The 23,653-nt window shown below is 37.7% G+C and overlaps 1 long non-coding RNA gene and 1 pseudogene across 1 annotated transcript; both read left to right on the top strand.

Annotated features, from left to right (window-relative positions):
• The first annotated feature begins 2,386 nt into the window (after positions 1–2,386).
• LOC138828794 (uncharacterized) lies at positions 2,387–3,763 on the top strand. The gene is made up of 3 exons (XR_011372363.1): positions 2,387–2,461; positions 3,473–3,528; positions 3,688–3,763. It is a non-coding gene; the product is annotated as an uncharacterized lncRNA (long non-coding RNA).
• A 19,490-nt stretch (positions 3,764–23,253) lies between these two features.
• LOC138828809 (U6 spliceosomal RNA) lies at positions 23,254–23,353 on the top strand (annotated as a pseudogene).
• The last annotated feature ends 300 nt before the right edge of the window (positions 23,354–23,653 follow it).

Raw genomic sequence — 23,653 nt, forward strand, 5'->3', positions numbered from 1 at the left:
TATATACTTATATACCGTAAGTATAATTAAATGATATGTGATAAGCAATACTGTTTTAGAAATTTCACTTGGCTTTTTAACATTAACCCTTCTACCCTAAAATCTATATACCCTCCAACCTTATCAGAAATTTCATGTCATTGGAGCAAAAAAGCATAAGGTATAATCATTGTTTGGAACAACTGTAACATTTTACATGAATTTCACTTAGTTTAAGATCCAAAACATTCATGTCATCTTAACCATGCCAATAATAGCAAAATGTCTTCTGAGCTTTGCAGTCTCTTAAGAGATGAAAATCTTTAATTATACATCTAGTTTTTTTCTGCCTAACATCTTATATCTTAGGAAGATCTTTTTGGGTAACCCTCTGTTCCTGACTAGAAGACCACAACAAAGGCAATATGGAAAATACTTGAAAACAATTAAAAAAGCAATCACAAATACTCCTCTAATCACCAGTTTCAATGAGAATATACATTAAAGTAACACGTTTTTGTTGCATTTAAAGAGCAATAATGAAACTTTAATTAGCAATGAAGAAGATAACAGAAAACAGTGTTTGAAAACATCTTGACTTTGAACAATTCAATATAAGCATAATGGATTTATCTTGTTTTTCTATGGAGTTGCCAAAATAATAGAGAGCAACACCCAAAGGCAGGAAAACACCTAAGCCAAAGCAGTAAACATTTGTTTATAAAATAATCGTGAGGGTGTGACTCTTCCAAAGTCAGGCTTGCAAAGAGGAAAGTGTATTTGCTTTGGAGTGAACAATAAAAAATATAAAAATCTTTTATTAAGGTTTTACATATCTTGACTAGAACTTCTCATGTTGGAGAAGAGGAAAGGTATGAAAAATTTCAAGATTGTTTGACTATTCCCGAAGATCATTCTTATTTATTAGCTATAGCCTGGGTTACACTTAGTATCATGCTTGTTTAAATTTAGAAGCATTATTTGTTTCTGGGTTATAAGCCGCAAAGCCTTGAGTATTAATAAAGGTCATTTCCTAAGAGGTGAAAGTTGCTGTGTAAACAAACCTAAAATATCAAAGACAGCATAGTGGAAACTATTTTCTAGCTATATGACAATCTGTGGTGTAGATTTTGTTTCGCATTGTTCCAGGGAACTCATTTTTGTTATCTTCTTTTTCACCATCTAGTGTTCCTATAATATTCTATACCATCCTCTGATGACTATAACTTTACTGGATTCTCTAATTTCTCTGTTTCTGTTTTACCTTTTTTTAATTACTTTAGAAATTCTAACTCAACATGACATAAATTATCTTTAAAATATTAGCAAACAGATTTCATTTCCATATTCTTACCCTAGCCTTCAACATAATTTTGGTACTTAGTGATCCCCAAATGTGAAAATAAAGACAGGGAGCTTCTTATTTAGATATTATTTAGAATTTCAAGGCTTCATTAATTCCAGGCCCTTAGTAGTATGTACATCATACATGTGTACTAAGCTGGCGGCAACTTTTTCTTATTCTCAGAAACTAGGAAACATGGTGTCCCTGTAGTTTCATTAGGAAAAGGCTATAGTTGAATTAATTTACTAAACCAAATCTGCTGTAAAGTATTTCTGCAAGTTATTTGGCTTAAATAATCCGTATTTACCATTTTACAGTTCTAAAGGACAGAAATCTAAAAGAAGTCTCACTAGATTAAAATAGAGACACCCACAGAGCTAAAATATTTTTCAAATGATTATAGTGGAAAAGACATTTATCTCCTGTTCTGCCTCCCAGAAATTCAGAATCTGGGTTGTTATTTTTTCCTTTATCTTCTAATGTAGCATCTTTATATCTTTTTGATGGTTCTAACCTAATCATGTCCCTTTTGAACTACACCTGGGAATTTTAACTACCTTTGAGTATACTTCCCCCATATGATAATTATTCAAATTTGTTCACCTTGGGTAATGAGAGGTTATTATTTTACAAACATATATATAATGCAAATCTACAATTGAAGGATTAGGTATGTGGGAAAGACAGATATTCTGTGAAGGTATTTTGCTATGTACAATGAGTGTGTAGCATTCTTTCTATTATAACCTGTTATCCTTTCATTAACTTGAACAAGATATTTCTTCAATGAAATATAACTAGAAAATATTTATTCCCTGAAAGCAATTAATCCTGATTAAAACATTGTCATGTACTAGAAATCATAAATGCTTGAAGCAGTTCTGGCACTATCACATTTTATATATTCTGCATACATTCTTCTCTTTTCAAGAGCATTTGATTGTTATTATTTTGGAATTATGGTTAATATTTATTTGACTGCTATTTTTAAAGAATGCATCACCCAATACTGGTTCTCTTATTCTAACTTTTTTGGGTCTAATCTATTTTTGAAAGAAAGGCAGCCATTTGAGTTACATGAACTGCTTATTGAAGTTGAATCAGCATGGAGAGGAAAGGAAGAAAATTGATGACTTTGTGAGTATATTACATTAAACATATATCTACAAGCTATTTATCTTAAAAACTACTATTTTTCATTATATAAGATTCTGATATAATTTAGTCTCTCAACTCACACATTGTTAATGCAGTCTTATTTCATGCTTGCCAAAAACAAACACAAAATTACTATTTATTTTTAAATTATCATTTATTTTATAAAATATATTTTTAAAAATTAGTCGAGGGAGATGGTTTATTAGATATTTAGAGTCATGTTCAGACTCTAAGGTGAAAGCCAGAGAAGGGAAAAAAATCCTGATGTTATTCTCCCTTGAGCCAATCTGATTTACTTCATTTGTTTCTGAAAGAATGAAATTCTTGATTTGAAGCCTTTTGCTTGATATCCACAATGTGTCATTCTTCCATTATTAATAGAATTTGTAGAAAGGAAGAGAATTCACACTAGAAATAGGAGAAGAGGGAAAGAGAAGAAGAAATCTAGATATTTTATTCTTCCTCATCAAAATCACAAGGTCCGGATAATGATAATGGATATTAGACACAGTGCTCTAGAGTGATTAAACCCATCTATAGAAAAGATAACCCTACAAGTGATCACATGGAAAATGCTTATTTATAAAATGTTGTAATAATTTCCTACAGAAAATGTTATCTATTTGTTAAGTTCTTGGTTAGGATTTGTTTAATTCTGGTGTGCTATAGTCAACTATCATAATGGTGTACAAGGATGGTAAGAAACTAACATCTTAATATCACTTTCTAATATTAGCTTAATTCTGCCTGTCTTATATGTATGAGGCTGTATTTGAGTTTTGCTTCAATTTCACATGCTATATTCTTCCAGTATATAAACTGAAGGAAGACTCCCTCTGAAATATGCTATTTTTTATGGCTAAGGGAAAACAAGTCAGCTTTTAGACACAGACAATGAGATAGAAATCTTCCCCTAGAAATAATCTTTCTCCACTTCTGGTTCACTTTTGTAAGCTGAAATAACTCATATAACCCATTTTGACATTGCAGGTAGAAGTAAATCTCACCTACAGAAGCTGATGCAACAAATAGAGTAATATACCAAGGTATGCAACACTTGAGATAAAGAGAAAAAAAAAGAGAACTATAATATAATCAATCATACTTGTGCTCACATGTCTCTGCAGGAAGGAAGGTATTATATACCTTTGTTTCTAAAACTACTGAGATTTTCAAATCACGTCTTTTATGCTTGGATGTTACAGGAATTAGAGAACATTTTGATACTGAGACAGCATAAAATCTCGAAGAAAGCTGGATTAATCATTTCAATACTACCTTTTGTTCTCCAAGAAAATAAACCATTTTAAAAACAATACTTTATAATTTCTTATCTAGTATCTTTTATTTTCCAGAAATGGATTTTGTTAATATATGTGACTATCCAACAGAATAAATGTCTTCATTTATAGGCATCTTGTGCAGACAGCAAGTCAATTAGCTGTAAGTGTGAGTTCATCAGTAGCACTTTTTCAAACTGCAAAACTTCGTTTAAATAGAGATACAGGTGGACCCATTGCAACAATGAGATGTACAAGACGTTATGTCGAAAAATGAACTTTACAACTTTGGTGGGGGAGGGTAGCGGGGAGGATTGAGTGGGGGGACATGGGAAGGCATGGGAAGGGGAATCAAAAGAGGAGGCTACTACGCTTGCTAAGAAATGTACTCATTATTTTGCCCATGTAATTGTAACCCCTCTGTACAGTATTTTCACAATAAAAATAATATAAAGAAGAAAAATAAATAAATAAAACTGCAAAAAATTTGGACAAGGAGATAATACATATATTTTTTTCCATCATCAACTACCAAACCCTCCTTCTTCCTTCCTAAGAAACACACAAAATTAATAAAAAGTCATAGATATTTGGCTATTGATCTTGCAAATGAAAGCAAAATGTTATGGATGTCTGAGATGATAGTTAATAGTGTTTTACATAGTAATGTCACATGCAACCACCCTATGAATCTTGCAGGTCTTAATACTCTTTCCTTAGTGATGTAATAGGAATGTCAGCTTTACTGGATGTAGTATTGTTTTCCACTTCCTTTCCTACCACCTGACCTAAATTATAATACATATTATGGGTGTGTTCTCTTTTTTTCTGATAAGATTTGCTAAGTGTCTGTCAATCACTTTGATTTTTCAAAGAATCAACTCTTTGTTGTGTTGATTCTTTCTGTTTTTTTTTAATTCTAATTCATTTAATTCTGATTTAATTTTAATCATTTGCTTTAGTCTACTGCATTGGGGTTTATTTTACTGCTCTTTTGCAAGGAGGCCCAGATGTCTCATTAAATTTTTGGTTTCAGATCTCTCCAATTTGTTGATGTAAGAACTGAGAGCTATAAACTTGCCTCTGAGTACTGCCATTGCTGTTTCACAGAGGAGCTGGTAGTTTGTATGCTCATTTTTGTTGAATAACATGAACACTTGAATTTCCTTTCTAATCTCTTCCATGAACCAATCGTGATTCAGCAGTGTGTTGTTCCGGGTCCTTGCGTTGTTACAGGATCCTCTTTGGTGGTTTTCAGTGTTGAGTTCTAATTTTATTCCCTTGTGTTCTGAGAGAAAGCAAGGTATAAATTCAATGTATCTGAATTTGGACAAGTTTGCTTTGTGGACTAAAATGTGGTCTATTTTGGAAAATGTTCCATGTGCTGCTGAGAAAACCATGTATTCTGATGCTGCTGGTTGAAATATTCGGTAGGTGTCTGTTAAATCTAATTTACCTATGCAGTTGTTTAGATCCGCAATTTCTCTTTTCAGTTTTTGCCGAGTTGATCTATCTAGTGGGGAAAGTGGTGTGCTAACGTCCCCAACAATTAATGTCCTTGGATCTATTTGGGATTTGAGGGAAAGTAGTGTTGCTTGGATAAATTTGGGTGCTCCGTTGTTTGGCGAAAAGATATTTAGAATTGTAATATCCTCCAGAAGTAGATATCCTTTAATTAGTGTGTAGTGACCTTCTTTATCTCTTCTCACTAGTTTTAGTTTGAAGTGTATTTTATCTGATATTAGTATTGCAACTCCCACTTGATAATGGGGGCTGTTTGCTTGGTAGATTTTGTTCCAGACTTTCATATTGAAAATATTTTTGTTTTTATGAGCAAGACGTGAATCCTGAAGGCAGAAGATGGAAGGATCTTGCTTTTTAATTGAACTAGACAGTCTATGTAGCTTAATTGGAGAGTTAAGTTCATCAATGTTGAGAGAGAGGACTGAGAGGTATTAGGGAGTTCCTGCCATTTTATCCACCTTCTTGGGGGCTGAGGCAACTGAGTTCTTCCTATGCTGCTTGGATTCTCAGTTTGGGTTTAGTTTCTTGGCCTTTATTGCGGTCTTGTTGGTTTTCTATGTGTAGGACATCTTTAAGAATCTTTTGTAGGGCTGGTTTGGTGGAGATAAATTGTTTAAATTTTTCATTGCTATGGAAGGACTTTCTTTGACCTTGGGTTATGAATGAGAGTTTAGCTGGGTAAAGTATTCTTGGTTGATATTTGTTTGTCATTAGGGCATGGCATATATCGTTCCAAGGTCTTCCTGCTTGAATTATCTCTGCTGAGAAATCTGAGGTGATTCTAATTGGTTTCCCTTTATAAGTGATTGATATTTTCTCCTTGATAGCTTTAAGGATCTTTTCCTTGGTCTGAATTGATCCTGCGAGGATTATACTGTGAGAGTGGGATGTCCTGTTTTGGCCATGTCTATTTGTATTTCTAAAAGCTTCTTGTATCTTAATAGGCCTATCTTTTTGCATGTTTGGGAAGTTCTCTGCTAGAATCCTGTTAAACAAATTTCCTAGACCATTAACTTCTGTTTCTAGGTGCTCCTCTACACCCATTATCCTCAGATTAGGCTTTCTGATGGTTTCTTCCATGTGTTGAATAGATCTATCGTATTTCCTGGATTTTTCTTGAATGGTTGTATGTTCTTTCCCTATAATATCTAGGCTGTCTTCAATCCCTGAGATTGGACCTACTATCAAGACTTTCTACTTTGTTATTTATTTCTTTTCCTTCTAGTTGGTTGGCTTTGATGGCTTCCAATTCTTTGTTGGAGCTTTGTTTTAGATCTTGTGTGAACTTCTTTACTTCCTTAATTTAATGTTCAGTGTTTATTCTCAAGTCACTTAGTTGATTGGTTATGGTTTCCTTGGACTCCCATTACTTCTGTTGGGTTTCAGTCAGCATTCCCTTTGTGGACTTCCTGACTTCTTTCAGCTCTCTGTTTATAGATTCCATGGATGCCTTTAGTGATCTTTGTGTATTCTCATGCTGCTCTCTCAATTCCTGTATCACTATTTGATTAGCTTCCTTATGTTCACTCAATTCCTGTAGTTCTCTTTGAGTGTTCTCAGCCTCCTAACACCATTCCTGACTTTCTCTTTGTCTCTTCTACTCCAACTCCCGCAATTCCTGTCTATCTCTTTGACTGATCTCAGCCTGCTCACACCATTCTTTTATTTCTCTTTGAGTGTTCTCAAGCTGCTCATACAATTCCTGTATCAATCTTTGAGTAGCTTTCTCAGGCTCATGATATTCCTGTATTGACCTTTCGTTTGTCGTCTCTCTCTTCCTATCATGCTCACACGAAGTCTTTGCAGGTTTTCAATCTTTTCATTTATCATGTTTACCAGTAGTGTTTGCAGAGTTTTTTGGGATCTCTCCTCTGGATTATTCATTTTCTGTTCTGTCCCCTGATTACCATGAGTGGGAGTTGAGATACCCGGATTTACCATTTTTCTTGTGTTTTTCAGGTTTGTTCTGCCCATTTGGGATGAATGAAACACCAGTTTTGTGCTAGAATAGTATCTTTAGGCAAGCATCAACCAAAATCTGTAGTTGCAAAGTAAAAAGTCTGCAGATACAATCTAGTTCAACAGATATATATATATTCAACATCAAACAAGTATGTATTAGTGCTGCGAACTGCAAAGAAGAATTTGGCAAAGCAGACATTATTAGGTTAAGGGAGAAATGTGGATAAAAATAGGAATAGAGGGATGTGGAAATGTAGAGGGAGAGTTAACTTGACTAAATACTAATATCTAAGTGGGAAATAGGTTGGATAGAATGATAGTAGAGAGAGAGAAAAAAAGAAAGAAAAAAAGGGCAAGAAAAAATAGAAACAAAAATTAAAAATTAAAAGTGAAACACATAAATTATGCAAATTAACAAAGTAATATTCAGAGAAGAACGAGGATAGGATAAGAGAAGTGAAGGGATAGAATGAGATGTGAAAAACTTAAAAATAAAAATGCTTAAAATATCATATAGGTACATAGAAGTGATACTGCTATTAAGGAATTTAACTCTAAGAGTTTTTGAACTGAGTAATAAATTTCTGGATTAAGTGTGTACAAAATGGGGGATAATGTTTAATAATCGACTACGGGTATATCTGAGGATGAGCAGAACAGCAATTAAGTCACACAAAGATGAACGAAAGAGAGGAAAAGTGAAAAGAATGAGAAACAAAGAAAGAAAGGAAGGAAGAAAGGAAGAAAGAAAGAAAGAAAGAAAGAAAGGGATCAAAAGTCTGTAGAGCTAAACAAAAACATGAATAAAAAGAAAAAAAAGAAAAAACCACACACACACACACACATATTCCCTTAAAATAAAAAGTATAAGAGCAAGAAAAAAAGAGTTAATAAAAAATATTTTTTAAAGATAAAAATTAAAAAGTTTAAAAAAATTATAAAATGTACAAAAAAAAGAATTCTTTGGTATTTTTTGGTGGGGATGGGTAGATCCTGTATCTCCCTTGTGTCTGTAACTGTCTCTAGTTGGAGTCTCTGGTCTGCTTGTGGTGTTTGATTTTCCTGTGGCTTGGTTGGTCTCTTAAGTCAGTTTGTTTGAGCAGGCAGAAAAATGCTCTGCTTTACCCAGAATTTTGTGATCCTCCTCTCAGGCTAGTTCAATGAGAAGGAGATCTGCTTTGAGTTTCACAAAAGAGGGAGATGGCTGTTTCTTCTAGTTTGGAGATGCTGTGATGAGGCTAGTTTCTGGTAGGGTGGAGGCCTTTTAGCAAACAGTAGCTTTTCCCTGGGGGGCTAGCTTCTGAGACACTGACAGAGCCCAGCCTGGAGCCATTCTCAGGGTTTATGTTTACTGAATGTCAATTGATTGTCAAGGCTACTATAGGGAGGTGCAGCCTCTGGCTCTGTTTACCCAGAGAAGAAAGCCACTCCTGGGGCTGGTGGAGCTTTCTCAGCTGTGCTGGGTCACTTTCAGCTGGGTGTAGCTGAGCCTGGAATGTCATAATAGGTTCCTGTGACCTGGTAAATGACTCTTGTATTCTTTCAAGGCCTGAGTTGGAGCTAGCTGCTCAGCCAGGCCTTTGTCAGTATCAAAGATGGAGATCTCTGGTATTGGGGAGGGGAGGGATGTTCTTAACTCCTCTGCTCCCTGAGAAGGAGTGAGGATGTCAGGCTTCTACTCATGCCAGATTCTTGGTTCTTGGGACGTCTCTGCAATCTGCAGGATGAAGATGTCTGTTCCTTGTCAGTTCTTCCTGGTGTTGAGTAGAATCAACTCGCCTGCTGCATCTGGAGTCGTTGCCCTGGACTCTCTGTGTTGCAGGTATGGTGGCTATGGCCGCCACAGCGGTGGCTGCTGACAAGTGCACAGATCTGTTTCCTTGCTGGATTTTCTCTCTCTGGCCTAACTCTGTGGACTGTGATGGCACACTTGGTGTGATTCTCTGGCTTAGGACGGTTCACTGGAGCACTAAAACTGCTTTCTATGTGAGAGCTTGTTTAGCCTCCAGCTTCTCCTCTGCCATCTACCTGGAACTCCTGTATGTATTTTTATTTTGTCAAGCACTGAGCTTGAACTCAGGTAGTGGTAGTTCTGCCTCAGGTTTGATCACTCTAGGTTGGGGTGCAGCCACTGGACCCATAGCCGAACCTGGGTTCCTGGGTCCCAATGGCTGACAGGAAAAAAAATTTAATGCAAAACAGAAAAAACACTGGCAATTTGCAGATGGCTGCCAATTTTACATTTTTTTTTTTTGCTAGGTGACCATACTGGGTCTGAATGACACAGTTGAAAAATGTTGGTAACCTGGCATTGCTGAAAGCTGGCAGGCTACCAAGGAAGCCATAGGCCAACACAGCAACATAGGCCCTGTGTTTGAATCCCAGTCCTGACCCCTAAGAGATCCAAGAGTCTCGTTCCTAATCATAGGAATACCGATGGAAGATTATGAATAGCAAGGTTGAATTAGTTATTTCTGAATACTATTATACAATTAGAGTGATTTTAGGAGGCCAATTGATTTTAATGAATGCTTTTTGACATATTCAAAAATACTATTAATTACATGTATGCTATAGTTTCAGGACAGTGGTTGATTTAATTAATAATTCATTAAGGCTGAAAACAATAATATTAATTACATGGAGGCATAATAAACACCCAAGAATTGTCAGGAATATAGCCTATATAGCTGAATAATGTGTAGACATCTCCGGCACTCTATAATGATCTATATTTATTTGTGTACTACAATCTGCATATCAATGTGTTCTTATTTTGTCAACTCTTAGGGCTCAATCTCAGGTGCTAGAAATGCTAGTAAGCTTAATATGCTCCAGGCTGGCATGCTGACACTTACCCATTAATGAACTGGGCTTTGTAGACTGTGAGTTCAGATGTGAGAAGCCGAGCGTGAAACATGTTTTCTTTTTCTTTGAAAGTGCTCAGTGACAGGTAGGATGTATAATTCAGATGCAAATCTATATGCTATGTAATAGGATGTAATAAATGTAAAAAATGTCATAGGTGGAAGAATTGTCATTACAATAAATGAAAAAAAGATTGAATTAGTAGGGAATCATTCTAAGATAAAATTAAACACAAAAATTATAGGACGTGGATTAAGTTTAATATTTTATTAAGCATTAACAGAATAAACATTTCATGGAAACACGAATACCTAATAATTGGTAGTAACACACGATGCATAATTTAATAATATATAGGAATATGTCTCATTCTATAAAATACATAATTATAGTAGGAATGAACGTACATATGTGGTAAACAATAACAGGATATTGAGTAATTTTAATTAATGCTTTATTAATTGTTAACTGGGACACTTCATTAAATGGAAACATAATTTAATACCTAATAATTGGTAGTAATACTATCTATGATTTAATAATATCCAGACATCTCTCTTTTTGTGTATATAATATTTGTATACAACAATCTCTATCTATTTATATCTCATTCACTCCTGGGGCTCGGTGGTTGAATGTTCACCAAGGAAGCATGAAGCACTGGGTTTGATTCCTCAGTGCACATAAACAAAAAACCCAGAAGTTCTGCTGTCTTTCATTCAATTGTGTGCTAGCCTTGAGCATAAACGCTTAGGAACAGGGTCAAAGTGCATACTCAAGCCCTAGGACTGCCGCCAAAAAAAAGTAGAATGTTTTAACTGGAACTATAGAAGGGTAAGAAGGACAGGACTTCAAATACCTCATCACAGGGCAATCTAGGAGTCTGGGGCTGACAGCTTCCACCTAACCTGACTTAGCCAGATGTAAACTGCTGCAACCCAGATCCATGGGCTATCCCCATCATCCCGGTTACCCTGGCTTATCCCCATAACCTGGGTGCTCAGGGCCTTTAAAACTTGGCAGGAAGTTTGCTAGAAACTTTGAAATATGGCTTGAAGTGGTAGAGCTCTAGTCTTGATCAAATGTTATTAGAATAGTATACTCATGTTTTGAGTTCAAGCACCATGGCTAACCACCCCCCCCAAAAAAAACACCACACTAAACCATTAGATGTGAACTTGAGTGGTTTGTGAACTGTTCCTCAAAGAATGGTGATACTGATAAAAGCACCCTAATTCTAATGAAAGCTTGTGGAATAGAGCTAGGTGCTGAGTCCTTCACAGGGTGCAGTTTGCTGCATCCTGCATTGGGTGCTGTGTGCTGAGTCTTTCAAAGGATGCTGTGTGCTGAGTCATGCAAAGAGTACAATGTGCTGTGTCCTTCACGGGGTGCATTCTTTCTTCGGGTCCTTATAAGATCTCCACAACTGAGATGATTATGCAGACAAGAATATTGAGGCTCATTTATGTCCCCATGGCAGGGACAAAGATGTATTACTGAAGACTAGTAAGTTGTCTCCTGCAGACAATTGTTTTGTTTTGTTTTTTCTCAGTCATGAACCTTGAACTCATGGTCTAGGTGCTGGCCCTTACCTCTTGGGCTTATGACTAGCGCTCTACCATGTGGAGACATGGATCCCCTTATAGCAGAGGCCACAGCCTAGGGGTCTATAGCTAAGGTCTGTCATCCTGCCTTCTCAGAAAGCTGAGATATGAGGATCTGGGTTCCAAACTATTCCAGACACAAAAGCCTATTATCTCCAATTATCTCCATGAGCTTATTATTTCCAATTCACCACTAAGAAACCCGAAGTGGAATCTGGGTGCTTGTTGCTCATGTCTGTCATCCTAGCTACCCAGGAGGATAAGATCTGAGGATCATGGTTCAAAGCTAGCCTGGGCAGGAAAGTCCTTGAGACACTTAGCTCCGATGGACCCCCCAAAAAGCTGAAGTGGTGTTTGGCTCAAGTGGTAGAGCACAAGACTTGAGGAGAAGAGTTCAAGGACAGTACCCAGGCCCAGATTTCAACTCCTACAACAATAAAGAAAAGACAGAAACAAACTAACAAACCTGAAGTAGAGGGCTGGGAATGTGTAGAGTGTAGATTGCTTTGCATATATGAAACCCTGGGTTTGATTTCTCAGGACCATATCACTAAAAAGAAGCCTGAAGTGTCTCTGTTGCTCAAGTGGGAGAGGGGTATCCTTGTACAAGAGAAAATAGGTACAGTGATCAGGACCTGAGTTCAACCTCCTGTGCACACGTGGGCTCACACACACACACACACACACACACACACACACACACACACACACACTCACAGACTAGAAGTGATGCTGTTAGACAAAATGGTAAAGCACTGGGCTTCTACACTGAGCTCATGGTCAGCACCCCAGCCCTGCTTTCAATCCCCAAACCTAGCCAGCCAGGGCCCAACTTGGAGAGGTCAAATGTTTCAAAACCTGAAGAGCTTCAACAGCCCTAAATGACAGGAAGCTTTGTGATATGAGATATGTGCTTGGATTTCCCAAGCTTCCAGAAACCTAGGAGAGACATCATAGGCCAATCATCATCCTCAATGAAACATTTCATGAGTTTCAGTGCCCTAGTTGTCTGCTAGAAGGACTGCTGAATTATATTGAGCACTGTATTTGAACACAGGAATATAGTCTCACAATGGCAGGATAAGTGCACAGGACTTGGCCTGCCATGGGAGGTGGCACAAATGGCTTCCTGTCAAACCAGAGCACTGGGGAAAGAAATAGATTGGGCTAAAATTAGACCTTTATCCTGACCTTTAGATCCCACTCACACTCATTCTCACAATCTGACACAGATGGAGTTGTTTGTTACATAGCTGTCTGCCTGTCCAGACAATGAGGGAGACTTCTTCCAGCAGGCCTGGGATGCAGAGAAACCCTCAGGCTATACTGGGAACAGTGAGGGGAGCCGCAGAACATGCACTCTCATGAAATCAGTCTCTGTTATGAAATCATTTTATTGGATACAAATTTTCTAGCTTGGTGCCATTCATCGTAACTACTCTGGAGCTTCACCTATAGGAATACATACATACATATACAAAGATATGGAGGTACAGGTTATTTTTGAGGGGGCAGGTTCTGGTGTTGAACTATGAGCCTAGGCATTGTTCCTGAGATCCTTTTGCTAAAGGGTAGTGCATTAACCTTGAGTCAAAACCCCACTTCTGGGTTTTTCTGTGATCTCTTAGAAATAACATTGTCATAGACTTTCCTACGCTGGCTGGATTCAAACTCAGATTCTCTACATCTCAGACTCCTGAGGAGCTCAGATTACAATGAGAAGCCACTGGCACCTTCTTTCTTTTCTTCTTCACTTTTTAATCTGGAAACCTGACTTCTTAACAGGGTCATACCAGTGTTATGAATTTATAAGTTAACTACCCAATGTCATTTATAGCTGCTTTCTCTAAGAAGGATTTTCCTTCCTCATCTTACCATCTGTTCATATGTTTGAAACCAAAAGTGAGAAATGAGTGTCACAGAATTTCTGTGCAAATGTCCACAGGACATGCCAGCTCTGTCAGTTAGCATTGAGCTACAGCAATTTCCTGTCTCAAGATGGGAGGACCAAAAGCTAGAGCGATCCTTATATTGTCTGCATTGCTTCTTTTGCCTATAAAATGATCTAATAATTAGGAGTGTTGTGTGTCTCCAACCTTAAGTATCTGGAATATACTACAAGCATCTTCATGCATTACTTTTCTAGTGTCTCTCGAGATTGAGACTACAGGTTTGTGTGGAGGTGCTCCTTGGTCAATCCCTGAGGAAAGCCACTTGAAACCTTTTTGAGCGATCACCCTTCAAAGTCAGCCTGAGCAGGAAGTCTGTGAGACTCTTATGTCCAATAAACCACCAGAAAACCAGAAGTGGAGCAGTGGACCAGAAGGTAGAGATGGAGCTTTGAGAGAGAAAGTCGAGCAGAAGAAACAGGCTAGACCAGCCTGGAAAGCCTGGGAGGCACTTATGTCTGATTAACGACCAGATGGCTGGAAGTGGAGCTGTGGCAGTGGTAAAGCCTCAGCCTTGGGAAAAAACAGCTGAGGAATGCATCAGGCCCTGAGTTTAAGCTATGGGATAGCCTCAAAAACGTTTTCAAAAAGAGAAGGCCACGTTTATGAATCAGTGGCCTACTTACTTATGTGTGTATATTACCTCCCTGAGTTCAAACACACTGTATGCAATGATGCTTCTCTTATTTATTTATTTATTTTTCAGATATGATCCTTGCGCCTACTGCATCATCCTCTTCATGTCAGACCCATTGCTTTCTCTTCCAGGGTTCCAGGCCTGTGTCCTTATATGGTGCACACTGAAGATCTCAGCAGTCTTTGTTTACATTTTATTATGAGGAGAATGCAGGAACAGTCACAAATCAGGCAGGGGTACAGAAGATAGGGTTTCTTAGAAGTAACCAGTCTTCAGAAAATTAAACTTGAGGAAGTAAAATGGTAGCATACTTATGTAAAAACTACCATTAAGAAAAATATGAGGGGGCTGGGAGTGTGGATTAGAGAGAGAGTATTTGCCTAGCATGCAAGAAGCCCTGGGTACGATTCCTCGGTAGCACATACACAGAAAAGCCCAGAATTGGTGTTGTGGGTCAAGTAGTAGAGTGCTACAGACAGTGCCCAGGTCTTAAGTTCAACCCAAGACCTGGCAAAGAGATACCTAGGTAGGTAGGTAGATAGGAAGAAAGAAAGAAAGAAAGAAAGAAAGAAAGAAAGAAAGAAAGAAAGAAAGAAAGAAAGAAAGAAAGAAAGAAAGAAAGAAAGAAAGAAAGAAAGAAAGAAAGAAAGAAAGAAAGAAAGAAAGAAAGAAAGAAAGAAAGATAGATAGATGGGCTGGGAAGGTGGCTCAGTGGTAGAGTGCTTGCCTTGCATGCCTGAAGCCCTGGGTTCGATTCCTCAGCACCACATAAGCAAAAAGAAAAAAGCCGGAAGTGGCACTGTGGCTCAAGTGGTAGAGTGCTAGCCTTGAGCTGAAGAGCTGAGGGACAGCGCCCAGGCCCAGAGTTCAGGCCCCACGACCGGACCAAAAAAAAAAAAAAAAAGAAAGAAAGATGATAGTTTAAACTTTGGACGTCAGGAGGAAAGAAGGGAACACTTCCCAGTCAGGAGGCCTTTTGCATTGTGCCTTCACATAACCACAGAGCAGGAAGACTGTCTCTTTCCCACTTCTCAGGCAACCAAGGGCCCCAGAGTCAAGAGGGCAGAGCTAGGATCTAAATCATGTGCTTGGAGACAAAATAGAAACAGTCCTTCCTCTAGTTAGTCTGGGGATTTGCATTAATTATGTGGAGAATGAAGGAGAATGGACTGACAGAGGTAGAAGGGTCTTCAAATCTGATAGATGGAGAGTCAAAAACCCACTCCCTAAGACCAGAGAGCAGGGTTTTTCTACTCTGTTCCTCCCCTCTCCCCCAATAAACTGGCTCTCTATTGGTAACCTAAAGGTAGCCTGAGGCTCCCTTCACGTGAGGGAGGAAGGTTAATTAGTCATTGTTTGAAGAGGCCTAGTAAAGCCTGACCCTGGTGTAACTTTAACAAATGTTACAGGTTTTCCCCATTGTTGGTTGTGCCTGGAAAAAATGAAGTGGTTTTGCAGCTCACTTCCCTGTTGAGTGTGTACGTTCTGCCTCCTAATCCTGTAGGCCTGGTCTCTGCACCTAACCTGGATTTTGAAACTGTTTTCTGTCCTTCAATTACAGAGTTACACTGGAGTTCTTCCTCCTAGCAGAGCTAGGGCTTGGATCCTGAGAACTTCATCTGAATCCAGGATAGGTCAATAATGGTTCTTTCCTTCTTCTATAGCTCGAGTACTATAAGAACATTTAATGTGCAAGTAAATTCTCATCACCAAGGGAGACTCACGAAGCTCTTGAATATCTGACCTTTCAGAAGTGGAAGTCATTTTGTCATAGATTTCCTGCCCTGGCTGGCTTCACCCTGTGATCCTGAGACCTCAGCCACCTGAGCTAGGGTGACTTGTGTTCTGCTAGGTTCAGAATTGTAATGATATTGACAATACAAGTCAACTGCTTATCACAAAGGGCTTGTGGAGTATATTAAGCCTTTTAACCTTGGACCTTTAAGAACCCTGTAGGACACAATACTACAAGGCTACAGTCTGAGAGGATGGGCATATGTATGTGCTACACTTGAACCTTGAGCTCTGAGACCAATTCTGGTGTACATCAGTGTTCATCTTCCAAAGAATGTTCTCATAATTAGCAAATAGGAAAAGTATTTTATTAACCCTCACTCTTTTTCCAGTTGTGTGTCTCGAACTCTAGCCTGGGCACTGACCCTGAGCCCTTCAGCTCGTGGTGAACACTCTAGCACTTAATCCAAAATGCCAGATGGGTTCTTTTGGTGGTTCACTGGAGATAAGAATCTAACAGGCTTTCCTTTGGACTGTGGTCTTCAGCTCTCAGCCTCTCGAGAAGCTATGATTCCACTTATGAGCCACTGGCATCTGGCCTATGGTTTTAGACAGTCCTGGGCTTGATTTTAGGGGCTGGGTCCTCTCACTGAGCTTCTTTTTCTCAAGGCTAGCCACTTGAGCTACTCCATAGCTGGTGGCTTTTTCTGAGTATGTGGCACTGAGGATTCAAACCCTGGCATTCATGCATGCTGAGCAAGCACTTTACCACTAAGCCACATTTCTAGCCCCACCCTCACAATTTTATACCTCACTTGCCTATCCTCAAGAAAAGGCTTCTGAGTATAAATCATCTAAAGAAAACCCGATAGGAAGTTTCCAAAGATAAATAAGACAAAGCTCATACTTTTGAGAGACTCTAATCATGTGAAGACTGTGACAAATGCTTCCATTTACTTATGTATTATGTTTCAACACTAAATAAAATATTAATGAAAATGAGTCAATGTCCTAAATTATTGGGTATAATTTTATAATAGATGTGCAAAATGTAATAAATATTATGCGTATAAAAATACTAAATACAGTAATCAATAAATGAATCAAAAGAAAATAAAATACAAAATCATTCTTTTTCTGTGGGGGTCCAGTTGTGTGGTTTGAACTCTGGGCCTGGGTGCTATTCCTGAGCTCTTCAGCTAAAGGCTAGCACTCTACCACTTGAGCCACAGCGCCACTTCCGGATTTTTTCTTTTTGCTTATGTGGTGCTGAGGAATTGAACCGAGGAATTCAGGCATGCAAGGCAGGTGTTCTACCACTGATCCACCTGAATCATAATATGAAATTAACATACATATGTAAGTATATATATATCATATATTACACATGTATAGAGATATTTTTTTCCATTTCAGGGCCTTCATTTAGGCCCTGGGAACGCTAGCCTGAATTTCTTTCCTCATGGACAGTGAGCTTCGCCTTCACCCATGATGCAAAATAGTTACATGGACGGTGAGCTCAAATCCTAGCAATGGCAGAAATACTGGACCCCGTTCCAAGACACTGACATAATTTTTTAATGGAAGCAGTTATGTTTATTCAGTTCCATACTGAACATTTTAAAAAGAGTAGAATTTTGTACAGCTATTCACTCAGAGATCCTTCTATTACCTCCAAAATGCTTCTCTGAGAACTACATTGTTTGTCTTTGTTCGTTTTTTATTGTAAAAATACTTTACAGGAGCAAGGTAATGAGTAAATTTCATATTGAGCATTGTTACCTCCTCCTTTGTTTTCCCCCTACCATACCTTCCCTCCCATCTCCACAACTACCTCCCCCTGCTTAGGTCAGTGACTTAAGTTTCATTTTTGGTTGGCACAAGGTTTGAACTCAAGTAGTAGCAAATCTTCCCTCACATTGCTACAGATTTACCAAGACCCTGAGTTCAAATCCCAGGCTAGGAAAGAAAACTAGCAGAAATTCCAAACTAGGTAGCTTTATTTTTTTAATTTAGTTAAACAATTATATTTTCTGTATTCTTTTTCTTTTTTTTCTTTTGGCCAACCATGGGGTTTGAACTCAGGTCATGGAAACTCTGCTTCAGCTTAGATCTCTCTTGGCTTGGGTGCAGCCTCCAGAACCATAGCTGATTCTAAGATCCTAGGCCCAGTGGACTTTCTAGAAAAAAAACTGGAAAGCAGAAAAAGTGGCAACCTTCAGGGGGCTGGGGTTTTATTATTTTTTTCTTTGCACAGTGACCATCCTGGGTTTGAATGACATGGCTGCAAAGTAGATATGACCTGCCATTGCTGATGGCTTGTGGGCTATCAGTGAAGCCATAGGACAACCTTTGAACATAGGCCCTGGGTTCAAATCCCAGTCCTGACACCAATGGCAGGAGATCACAAGAGACTCATTCCTATGCATGGGAATATCCATTGAAAGAGTAGTTCATGCATCCGTCTAGTCAAAAATTGGATGCAATAGTCCTAGAATGCTGATTGATCTTAATGTATAGTTTATTAAGCATTAAAAGAATAATATTCCTTCAATGGTGGTATAATAAATACCTAAGAGTTGGTAGGAACGTAGTATGTGTCATTCAATCATATGTAGACGGCTCTGGCACTCTTTAACAATATATATTTCTTTGTATATCACCGTCTGCCTATCCATGTAGCGCTGTTTTGGCCAAAACTGGGGGTCACTCTCAGTGCGTGGGAACCACTTGACAGCTTCATTGGCTATAGGCTCCCATGCTAAAACTCACCCATTCATGAATTGGGCCTGCTAGGCCCTGAGATCAGATCCTAGCACTGCCAGGCATGATGGAGAACACATACATCTAAAATCTAGATTCCATATGATAGGATGTAAACAATGTAATAAATGGTATAAGTGTCATCAGAGTCAATAAAATAAGTGGTAAATAAATTAATAAAACAAGAAATAAAATGAATAAACACACCAAACACAATATGGACTGAACATCTGAACGGAAGTATAAATCCTATCGTTAAGATGTATATAAGGAGTAACTTTTCCAGGACTGAGGCTTGAATTCAGTCCCCCTAGGAGGAGGGAATGGCGGGAGATCCTGAGATACTTGTTTCTGGACCTAGGAAGAGTCATGGCATGCGATCGATCTCATACTTGAATGAGTAGTTTGTGCATAATGCGAGTAGGAAATGATACGCAAGACTCATGGGGTATAGATTATTTGTAAAGAAGAGTTAATGAAGCATGACAATAATCATCAAAGACATGAAATTAATGCATCAGAAAATACCCAAATATAGGTACACACAGATTGGATTCCATCACAAGTCACCATCAATCCTACTCTATACAAATATGTACTTATTTGCATTCTACCTTCTACTTATGAATGGATGACTATTGTGCTCCCCACTCTCCCCCCAGGGGGGCTCAGATTCAGGTCCTGGGAACGCCTAGCTCCTTTGTCGCTCACAGGCTGTTGTGCTCATATGGACCCATTCACCAATTGGGCCTGCTAGACCCCGAGTTCAGATCCCAGCCCTTCCAAAAGATTCATCTTGATGTAAGACACCAATGGTTGCATATGTTTTCTTTCCTGTGCAAGTCTTGGGTCTCAGCTAGGATGGAGAATGCATGGGCCACCCTGTGGTCATGGGAATAAGTTGTTATCCATGTCAGCCCAGTTATACCTGTCATCATATACATGAGAAAATACACAATAATCCATGAATAGCATACAAAATAAACACAATAAGTACACTCAATGCACGATGCAGACCCCACACGGATGTGAATATACACCCATGTTTCAATCATGCATTGAGCACTATTTTGGCCTCCCTGTGGCTCGATCTCAGTTCCTGGGAAGAACCCATCTCCTTAGTGGCTCAAAGTCTGGTGTGATCACGTGGACCTATTGTGCAGTTGGGCCTCCTAGGCCCTGAGTTCGAAGCCCAGCAATGCCAAAAATTCACCCTGATGTGAAAAGCCAGTCATTGCACCTGTTTTCCTGTGCTGTGCAAATTCTGAGTCTCGGCCAGCATGGAGAATATATAGGCAACTGATGTCAGCTTATATTTCCATAATTCATTCATCTGCAATAACAATTTGCAAGACTGGAGATGTGAAGCACTTAGACATGATTTTATTCTTGTTCATTTGGAAGATTAATCTTTAGTCAAAAGGAACGTTTAAAAATGGCCTAGAATTTATTCCTACCAGTTTTTATAAATGGCTTTGTACAATGGTATGTGATTATTTATTTTACATAGGATAATTTTTTCTACTACCTATAAGTTTTGGAAAAAGAAGAAAACTAAAATTTACTACTTAGAGGAATGTGATAGAAATCGAAGACAGATTTTAGGTTTGTCAAATCTCTCATCAGTACCCATATTCAAGACTTAAAGTCGTATTTCTTACTATGTTAGACAGATAGGGAAAATATATGATAAGGCAACACATGATAAGGCAACTATTAGTGACTTTAAAATGTACCTTCTTATGTGATGAAATTTACTTTATTAGCTAATATTTGGGTTTGAATTATGGGAGGCTGATCTATTTAACACATTTCTGGAAGGCACCTACTGAACAACACATATGTTGGGGGGTAGTATTTCTGCACTTTAATGAATGGTTGAACTTGCTTGGTATTAGTGTTGGGTACGTAAATCAACTGTATTGTAACTTGCTCCCTACACTTGAAAACCTTGTAATGTCACTATCATCTACTTGTCAAGTGTTATTTTGGTGAATATGATTTTTAAAAGTTTATTTGAAAAGGAATATACTTTCAGGAGTTTAAATGTAGGTTACATTGGTTTGAGAATACATTTTTATACTACAGAACCAAGTTTTACTGAAGTACCAGTGTTTTGAAGCACTAAGGGTCTTCTCAATTAATGTTTTTCTAAATTATATTTGACCTCTAAATCAAGTTTTCCTAGTCTTGGTAGACCAATTATGATCTATCATTCAAGAAACTATTTTTTTGGCTGCACTGAAATCTTTCATTCATCATTAGGAGAAAGGTATTAAAAATAACCTTGTTCATTTGTGATTTTGTTCACTGATATGGGTTGGTCATCTGTAAATTGGAAGTTTGAATTACAGTACTTTCTCTCAGATTTTGTGATCTCATCTTTCATTTTAAGTTGCCTTGCATTTCACAATTGATTACTGCTAGTACAGTACTTGTAAGCAATTGGGGCCCTGAAATATTATAGGAAATGAGAAATTGAGATGAGTCTTTATTTTCTGTTGGCATGTTGCATGGGCCTATGTGAGAATTCATGCCCTTGTTATCTGATGATGCAGATAACTGGGACCTGTTATCCTAGGACACGTGGGTCCTGCAGAAGAATAATAGCTTTTAGACATCATATCAGCAAAATTTGGGTATAATCAGTAGGAATGCTTCAGAAATATGGAGAAAAACACTTTGGGACCAGCAAGTTAAAACAATATACAGAGCATCAGAATAAAATCCCTTAAAGATTAGCAGAAAACAATACTGTTAATTTACATTTGTATTCAGAAGACCACGAACAATTAGAAGATATCACAAGCTAATACTGAAGATATTGCATTGATACTTTTTATATTCTAATATATATTCTAAACCTAATTATTTATATTCCAATCTATTTATGGGAATAAATGTCAATATATTTGTCAAATTATCAATTCTAGTAAGATTCACTGTATGAAATTTAAAATCAGCACATATAAATATAAAATATATAAGTACATATAATATAAAAATTGTTTTGCATTGTTGTGTTGTGTTTAGGGAATCAAAGGCAACTCTGTTTTAAAGTATTATTCCATTTTCTCTACCTCAGTTTTTGGTAGAGTTAGACTTAAAGCTTTACCATTTGTAGATATGCAGCCTAGAAGCGAGAGGAAACACTGTGATTAAAACATTACAAATTTAAGGCCTAATATCGAGGAGAAACATATGGACTTCTCCAGGAGCTATTGCAATATTTAGTGATAGAATGTCAGTAGTGTAAGTTCCTGCTTGGTTGGATGATAGACAGGTCAGGACAGTAGGTAATCATGCATATGAACAATTCTTTCACTTTCCTGGCTTTAGCTACTTTTGAAATGATATGTATAATAAACAATTATGTTTCGATAAAATACCTTCCATTCTGAACAATTCTGTCTGAACTGTTCATCTCTCTATGATCCCTTGTAACTAAGATTATTTTTGTTCCAGTAAGACAATCCATGCTGTCAGGGTAAGATATTCTGGTTGGTCTGTTCCTACATGGAAGAAAGGTAAAGGTTCAGTGTCAACGTCTACTCCATTGGGGTCCCTGGGTAAGGGTCACAAAATCACCAGGACACAGGGGATGCAGAGTGCAAACAGCAATTGTCATTGCATGCTGTGCTTTATTGTTAGTGGGTATTTAAAAACTAGCAAGCATACTTTTTGCCAAGATTTGGCCAGAAAACATTTACACAAAAAATTTCCACAGATACATTTTTACTTAACCTATAAGAGAACGTCTAGGTATATTATTATCTAAACTATTTTAGAGCAAGCTCAAACCATTTCTCCAATCTCAGGAAAATGCATGACCAGCTGTTCATCTATGCTTAAGCAAGCAGAAGAGCCACTTCCTCAGCTCCCAGGAGTCTGTGACATGTTTTGAGGTAGGAAGAGGGAACATTTTCCCTCTGTATCCTGGCGTTCCAAGAGCTTTCCTAATCCCAAACACAGTCCTCAGATAATCCCGAGGCTGGAGCCTGCATCATTCTGCCACCTCAACATAGACCCTGAGTCTTCACAGTTCAGGTAGACATTTGTCCCAGCAAGACCTCATTTGGGAAATTTTAAGCTGCAGAAAGTTAGAAGTAGCTCTTAAGCAAGGCTTACTTTGAATCCATTAGCTCCACAAAGCTAACTCAGTTGATAAATAAGTACTTGAAAAGCCACCACCTTTGGACTTAGCTGTAAAGGCTTCAAAGTATGATCAAATTTAAAATGAAAATGACAAAATAGTCATTGACAAAAAAATTGTAAATGTGAGCAATCAACCAAACTATATAAGTTTTTTCCACTGTACACAGAAATTTAGAGAAATAACATCAATAGCATTTTTAGGAACAATAAGGGTTCCTTGTTACAAATAGGCAATCATGGATATATGCCTGTATAAAGATTGTATCATTACGTACTTAAATTTTGAGGATACTGCATGCTTCAGCAGCAGGTCTACCCAAACTACAACAATACAGAGATTAACATGGCACTTGCACAAGGATGATATGAAAATTTGTGAAGTATTCCATATTTTTCATTCTTCTGATGCAAGAAATGAAAAACAGTTATTAAAAAGTTGATTACAAAAACACAAGTGTAACAATATATGTAATTCATAGAATTAAAGGTTAGTTTGACATCAGTGTATTAAATTTTCACCTTAGAAAGGCCTTTACATAGCATAACCTTTACAAAACTTGAAATTAGATAATATTGCTATTTTATCCCAAAGAAATAAAATAATATAAGAAACTATGAAAAAAAGGAGTCTTAAAATTCTTCTATATGGAATGCAATCTGAAAGGTCACATTTATTAATGAATCTATACATTATA

This window comes from Dipodomys merriami, unplaced genomic scaffold, assembly GCF_024711535.1.
Source record: "Dipodomys merriami isolate MVZ:Mamm:240054 unplaced genomic scaffold, mDipMer1.0.p SCAF_164, whole genome shotgun sequence".
In the NCBI taxonomy this organism is placed as follows: Eukaryota; Metazoa; Chordata; class Mammalia; order Rodentia; family Heteromyidae; genus Dipodomys; species Dipodomys merriami.